We start from the raw sequence: 7500 nt of genomic DNA on the forward strand, positions 1-7500 counted from the left end.
CAGAGGAATTGGGAGTTGGGGAATGTGGGAAGGAAGGATTCAGGAATTGGCTCTTTTACCCAGATTCGTGGATTGTTTCTGATGATTCAGAATTCATCGCTGTTAATTATAAATTTATTATTTATCAGGTTTTTACTGCTTCTGCTTTTTATTAACTATAAAAGCCATTGTTATTAACATGTTAGTGTTGACGCGGGTGTTGAGACGTTGATGCGGTGTTGACACGTTGGCGCGGGTGTTGACACGTTGATGCGGTGTTGACACGTTGATGCGTTCACGCTGTGAGAACTAAACACTGTTGGTGATTAGAAACTTTGTTGTTCTCAAACCAAACTTCATCAAATTGCCAGAGTGACCTTCCACCCTCTGCCTGGAATTGAGGCGGGGTTTCAAAGGGTGGCGGGTGGGTTGGGGGGGCGGTGATAATTAATTGGGAGCTTAGGGGCAGTTGGTGGTGACTGGGCAGGTGAGGGGTCAGGGGTCAGAGTGAGGGGTTAGGGGTCATTGTGAGAGTGGAAGGTCTTTGAGGGTCAAGATTAGGTGTCATGGTGAGGGGTTGGGGTGAGTGTGAGGGCTTAGGGGTCACTGCGGGGTCAGGAGTGAGCGTGAGGGGTTAAGCATCATGGTGAGGGGTTAGAGATGGGTGTGAGGGGTTAAGGGTCATGGTGAGGGGTCAAGGGTCATGGCGAGGAGTCAGGGCTGAGTGTGAGGGGTTAAGGGTCATGGTGAGGGGTCGGGGTGAGTGTGAAGGGTTAAGGATCATGGTGAGGGGTCGGGGTGACTGTGAGAGGTGAAGGGTCAGGGGTGAGTGTGAGGGGTTAGGTGTTGCTGTGAGGGGTTATGGGTCATTGAGAGGGGTGAAGGATGAGTGTGAGGGTCAGGGGTCACTGCGATGTCCGGATGTGGTTTTGTGATTGGAGAGTTTTCTGGGAATTTGGGAAGTTTGGTTTTGGGATTTTTTTTTTAAAGTGAATTTGAAGATGGTGATACGACCAATCAAATTCCTGTTCAAATCTGCTTTTAATAAACTCAAAATTCAATCTCACCCGACTGTGTGTTTTATCCATAATTCAGGGTCAGGGGTTACATAGAACATAGAACATAGAACATAGAACATAGAACATAGAACACTACAGCACAAACAGGCCCTTCGGCCCACAAGCTGCGCCGACCACATCACCTACCAACCTACAGACCTATCTATAACCCTCAATCTCATTAAACCCCATATACTCATCCAGAAGTCTTTTAAAAGACCCCAGCGAGTTCGCCTCCACCACCACTGACGGCAGCCGATTCCATTCACTCACCACCCTCTGAGTGAAAAACTTACCCCTAACATCACTTCTGAACCTCCCTCCCCGCACCTTAAATCTGTGTCCTCTCGTAGCGACCATTTCAAACCGGGGAAATAGCCTCTGAGAGTCCACCCTATCTATTCCTCTCAACATTTTGTAAACTTCTATCAGGTCGCCTCTCAACCTTCGTCTCTCCAGGGAAAAGAGTCCCAGCTCCCTCAACCTAACTTCATAAGGCATGCCTCCCAGTCCAGGCAACATCCTTGTAAATCTCCTCTGCACCCTTTCAATAGCTTCTACATCTTTCCTATAGTGAGGCGACCAGAACTGCGCACAATACTCCAAATGAGGCCTGACAAGGGTCTTATAAAGTTCCAGCATTACCTCCCGACTCCTAAACTCAATCCCTCGATTAATGAAGGCCAGTACACCATACGCCTTCTTGACCACCTCCTCCACCTGCGAGACCGATTTAAGAGTCCTGTGGACCCGGACCCCAAGATCCTTCTGCTCCTCAACACTACTCAGACTTCTGCCCTTAATAGTGTACTCGTTCATCCCGTTGGTTCTGCCAAAATGGACGACAACACATTTATCCGCGTTGAAGTCCATCTGCCACTTCTCCGCCCAGTCCTGCATCCTATCTATGTCCTGCTGCAACTTTTGCCATCCTTCCAGATCATCCACAACACCACCGACCTTCGTGTCATCAGCGAACTTACTTACCCATCCCTCCACTTCCTCATCCAGGTCATTTATGAAAATGACAAACAACAAGGGTCCCAGAACAGATCCTTGAGGCACTCCGCTGGTGACTGACCTCCATTCAGAAAAAGCCCCATCCACAACCACTCTCTGCCTTCTGCAGGCAAGCCAGTTCTGGATCCACAAGGCCAAAGGCCCTTGGATCCCATGCCCTCTCACCTTCTCAAGAAGTCTTGCATGGGGGACCTTATCAAACGCCTTGCTGAAGTCCATGTACACTACGTCCACGGCACTTCCTTCGTCAATGTGTTCAGTCACATTATCGAAGAACTCAACTAGGCTTGTAAGGCACGACCTGCCCTTGACAAATCCATGCTGACTATTCCTGATCATGTCAAACCTCTCCAAATGTTCGTAAATCTTGTCCCTCAGAAGCCTCTCCATCAGCTTACCAACCACTGAGGTCAGACTCACCGGTCGGTAATTTCCCGGGCTATCTCTGTTCCCTTTCTTAAAAATAGGAACTACATCCGCAATCCTCCAATCCTCTGGAACCTCTCCCGTCTCCATTGACGACGCAAAGATCATCGCCAGGGGCTCTGCAATCTCTTCCCTCGCCTCCCACAGTATCCTGGGGTACATCCCATCTGGTCCCGGCGACTTATCTACCTTGATAGAATTCAAAAGTTCCAACACATCCTCCTCCTTAATATTCACGTACTCAATCCTTTCCATCTGCTGCAAATCCATAACAAAATCTCCCAGATCGGCTTCCACCGTGAATACTGAGGCGAAGTACTCGTTAAGCACCTCCGCCATTTCTTCTGGTTCCACACAAACCTTTCCCCCCTCACCTTTTATCGGTCCTATCCCTTCTCTTCTTATCCTTTTACCTTTCACATATTTATAGAAGGCCTTGGGATTCTCCTTAATCTTACCCGCCAAGGTCTTCTCATGACCCCTTCTGGCTCTCCTAATTTCCCTTTTAAGTTCCCTCCTACAGTCCTTATACTCCTCAAGATCTTTAACATCTCCTAATTCCCTGAACCTCTTGTACACCTTCCTTTTCTTCCTGACTAGGTTCAACACATCCTTTGTGCACCACGGTTCCCTCGACCCACCAAAACCCCCTCGTCTCATCGGAACGTTGTCATTCAGAGCTCCAGACACACATTCCTTGAATATCTGCCACCTTCCTTCGGTACTTTTCCCTAAGAACGCCTCCTTCCAGTTTATTTGTCCAAGTAACTTCCTGACTTCTTCGTATCTCCCCTTACCCCAGACAAACACCTTCCTAGCCTGCCTGATCCTATCTCGTTCCAACGCAATTGTGAAGGAGATAGAATTATGGTCACCATATCCAAGATGCTCTCCTACCGAAAGATCCATCACCTGCCCTGGTTCATTCGCCAGTACCAGGTCAAGTACAGCCTCTCCCCTCGTAGGCTTGTCCACATACTGCGTCAGGAAACCCTCCTGAACACACCTAACAAACTCCTCCCCATCTATACCCCTTACCCTAGGGATATTCCAGTCGATGTTTGGGAAATTGAAGTCTCCCATCACGACAACTCTGTTATTAAAACATCTCTCCAGAATCTGTTTCCCTATTTGCACTTCAACTTCCCTGTCACTATTGGGCGGCCTATAGATTACACCCAGCAAAGTTTTTGACCCTTTGCTGTTCCTAACTTCCACCCACAGAGATTCTGTAGACAATCCCTCCACGACATCCTCTTTCTCTGTAGCCATGACACTATCCCTGATCAACAGTGCCACGCCACCACCCCTTCTGCCACCCTCCCTGTCCTTCCTGAAGCACCTGAAGCCTGGCACCTGAAGTACCCAGTCCTGTCCCTGAGACATCCAAGTCTCCGTAATGGCCACCACATCACAATCCCAAACAGCTATCCACGCCCTAAGCTCATCTACCTTATTCACTATACTCCTTGCATTAAAATATATACACTTCAGCCCCTCAGTCTGGGCATTTCCCATCTCCACCACCTGTCTAACCTCCCTCGCATACTGCCTGCGGTCCTCCCCTACCTGGGAGCGAACCTCCTCCGTCCCAGTTTCCCCAACACAGTTCCCTCCCCCCATCCTTTCTAGTTTAAAGTCCCCCCGGTAGCCTTAGCCAGTCTTCCCGCCAAGATACTAGTCCCCCTGGTATTTAAGTGCCACCCGTCCCTACTATAGAGGTCCCACCTACCCCTAAAGAGGTCCCAGTGATCTAGGAACCGAAATCCCTGCCCTCTACACCAGTCCCTCAGCCACGCATTCACCCTCCACCTCATTTCATTTCTTCCCTCATTCTCCCTTGGCACAGGCAGCAATCCTGAGATTACTACCTTCGCTTTTCTCTTCCTCAGCTGCCTACCCAGTTCCCTATAGTCCTTTTTCACAAGTGCCTCCCTCTTCTTACCTACATCAGTAGTACCTATATGTACTACTACCTCCGGTTCCTCACCCTCCCCTTTCAGGATGTCTGGGACCCGCCCAGAGACATCCTGGATCCCAGCCCCAGGGAGACAAACCACCATCCGCGACTCCCTTCTACGTCCACAAAAACGCCTGTCTGCGCCCCTCACTGTGGAGTCCCCTATTAATACTACCTTTCTGCTTCCCTTTTTGATTTTTTGGCTCACTGGCTCAGCTCCAGAGAGCTGGCCATCGCTTCCTCCCTCAGATGAGCTGTCCCCCCCAGTAGTACTCAGGCCGGAGTACTTATTTTGAAGGGGGACATCCACCGGAGTGCTCTCCATCACCCGTGTTTTCCCCTTCCTAATGGTAACCCAAGTGCCCTCATCCCGTTGCCCTGGTGTGACTACCTGCTGGTAGCTCCTTTCTATAACGTCCTCACTCTCCCTAACTAGCCGAAGGTCCTCGAGCTGCATTTGCAGCTCCTTAACCTGGTTTCGTAGGGCCTGCAACTCCACACACCGAGCACAGGTGTGGATGTCTGGCAGGCCAGGAGCCTCCAAGACCTCCCACATGTTGCATTGGCAACAACATACAGGTCTCACACTCATATTTACCCCTTATAGCAACCCAAAGGAAAAAAGGAAAAAAAAAACTTACAACTTACCTTATCTCTTTGGCCCTGTGAGCCAAAGCACTTACAGCACACACAAATACAAAAGCAGTCTTACCAGCCCTCAGACAGAGCCCCTCTCTCTCTCTCTTTTTTTTTAGGTTAGGGGAGGGGGGAGGGCTGGGATACTCTACCCGTGTAGAGTATCGGGAATCCCCTCCGGTCTAATTTATAGTCGGGTAAAAAAAAACGCGACCCGAGTGCCCTCGCAACTACTTCCGGGGTCAAACCGGGGTCAAACTTAAAAAAAAACAATCAAAAAAAACCCACTAAAAAATAAAGTTAGTTTCTAAAAGAAAAAGTCACTTTTACTCACCCACAGCTCTCCACTCTCAGGGTCATAGGCTGTGGGTCACAGGTCACTCGGATATGGGATACAGGAGGTCACTAGGATACAGGTCATGGGGGTCACTCGGGTGGGTCACATGTCTCACAAATTTGATTGAGTTTTTTTGAAGGGGTAACCAAGAAGGTAGATGAGGGCAGTGCAGTTGATGTTGTCTACATGGACTTTAGCAAGGCCTTTGACAAGGTACCGCATGGTAGGTTGTTGCATAAAGTTAAATCTCACGGGATCCAGGGTGAGGGATCTAAATGGATACAAAATTGGCTTCTTGACAGAAGCCAGAAGGTGGTTGTAGAGGGTTGTTTTTCAAACTGGAGGCCTGTGACCAGCCTCAGGGATCAGTGCTGGGCCCACTGTTATTTGTCATTTATATTAATGATTTGGATGAGAATATAGGAGACATGGTTAGTAAGTTTGCGGATGACACCAAGATTGGTGGCATAGTGGACAGTGAAGAAAGTTATCTCCAATTGCAACGGGATCTTGATCAATTGGGCCAGTGGGCTGACGAATGGCAGATGGAGTTTAATTTAGATAAATGTGAGGTGATGCATTTTGGTAGATTGAACCAGGGCAGGACTTACTCAGTTAATGGTAGGGCACTGGGGAGAGTTACAGAACAAAGAGATCTCGGGGTACAGGTTCATAGCTCCTTGAAAGTGGAGTCACAGGTGGACAGAGTGGTGAAGAAGGCATTCGGCATGCTTGGTTTCATCGGTCAGAACATTGAATACAGGAGTTGGGACGTCTTGTTGAAGTTGTACAAGACATTGGTAAGGCCACACTTGGAATACTGTGTACAGTTCTGGTCACCCTATTATAGAAAGGATATTATTAAACTAGAAAGAGTGCAGAAAAGATTTACTAGGATGTTACCGGGACTTGATGGATTGAGTTATAAGGAGAGGCTGGATAGACTGGGACTTTTCTCTCTGGAGTGTAGGAGGCTGAGGGGTGATCTTATAGAGGTCTATAAAATAATGAGGGGCACAGATCAGCTAGATAGTCAATATCTTTTCCCAAAGGTAGGGGAGTCTAAAACTAGAGGGCACAGGTTTAATGTGAGAGGGGAGAGATACAAAAGGGTCCAGAGGGGCAATTTTTTCACCCAGAGGGTGGTGAGTGTCTGGAACGAGCTGCCAGAGGCAGTAGTAGAGACGGGGACAATTTTATCTTTTAAAAACGTTTAGACAGTTAGATGGGTACGATGGGTATAGAGGGATATGGGACAATGGGATTAGTTTAGGGGATTAAAAATAAAGGTGCAGCATGGAGAAGTTGGGCCGAAGGGCCTGATTCCATGCTGTAAATCTCGATGGTTCTGTGACTGTATAACGAGGGGACGGGTCACAGGGTACAGGTCATGGGGGGGTCAGAGAAAGGTCACGATGATGTGAGATTCCCACAGGGTCAAATAGGAATTGTACACAGACAACGGCAATGAGAGACTGACCTCTGACCCCCCCACTGGCCCTGCACCCTGACCCCCCCCACTGGCCCCCGCACCCTTGACCCCCCCCACTGGCCCCCACACCCTGACCTTTGACTTCACAGCAGTGTCAGGGCTGTGTCCAGACAGGGCGAGGTGCTCAGACTGAGACTTTAAACCAGTTCTTGTGAGATTGCGAATGGAAGGTTTTATTGGATTGGACACAGTGCAGATTATAACCTGAGGGGGAGAGGACGGGGAAGGAGACAGGGAGCTGGAATAGCCAGGGTCAAAACCAACCCCCAGAGAGACAGAGCGTCCCAGTCTCAGACTCCACAAACGTCAGATACATTCCCCCAGTTACACCACTCAGACCAGCTCCCCCAACATCCCAAATCGACGATCAGACTGAGACAGAGCAGCAAGTCCGGCAGGAAAACCTCCAGTCAGCAACACAGCCTGGAGAGAGGAAACAACATCACATCAGCAAAAACTCCCTCTACACTGTCCCCCATCAAACACTCCCAGGACAGGTACAGCACGGGGTTAGATACAGAGTAAAGCTCCCTCTACACTGTCCCCCATCAAACACTCCCAGGACAGGTACAGCACGGGGTTAGATACAGAG

At 49.1% G+C, this 7500-nt stretch overlaps 1 long non-coding RNA gene across 1 annotated transcript in view; it reads right to left on the minus strand.

Annotated features, from left to right (window-relative positions):
• Positions 1 to 7202: 7202 nt before the first annotated feature.
• The window catches only part of LOC145340285 (uncharacterized), a 3076-nt gene continuing 2778 nt past the window's right edge, over positions 7203 to 7500 (minus strand). Inside the window, exon 3 of the long non-coding RNA XR_013886231.1 lies at positions 7203 to 7331. This is a non-coding gene — a long non-coding RNA (uncharacterized LOC145340285). The remainder of the gene's footprint in view (positions 7332 to 7500) is intronic.

Source organism: Carcharhinus amblyrhynchos, unplaced genomic scaffold (genome assembly GCF_965287045.1).
Source record: "Carcharhinus amblyrhynchos unplaced genomic scaffold, sCarAmb.v2.hapA scaffold_899, whole genome shotgun sequence".
In the NCBI taxonomy this organism is placed as follows: Eukaryota; Metazoa; Chordata; class Chondrichthyes; order Carcharhiniformes; family Carcharhinidae; genus Carcharhinus; species Carcharhinus amblyrhynchos.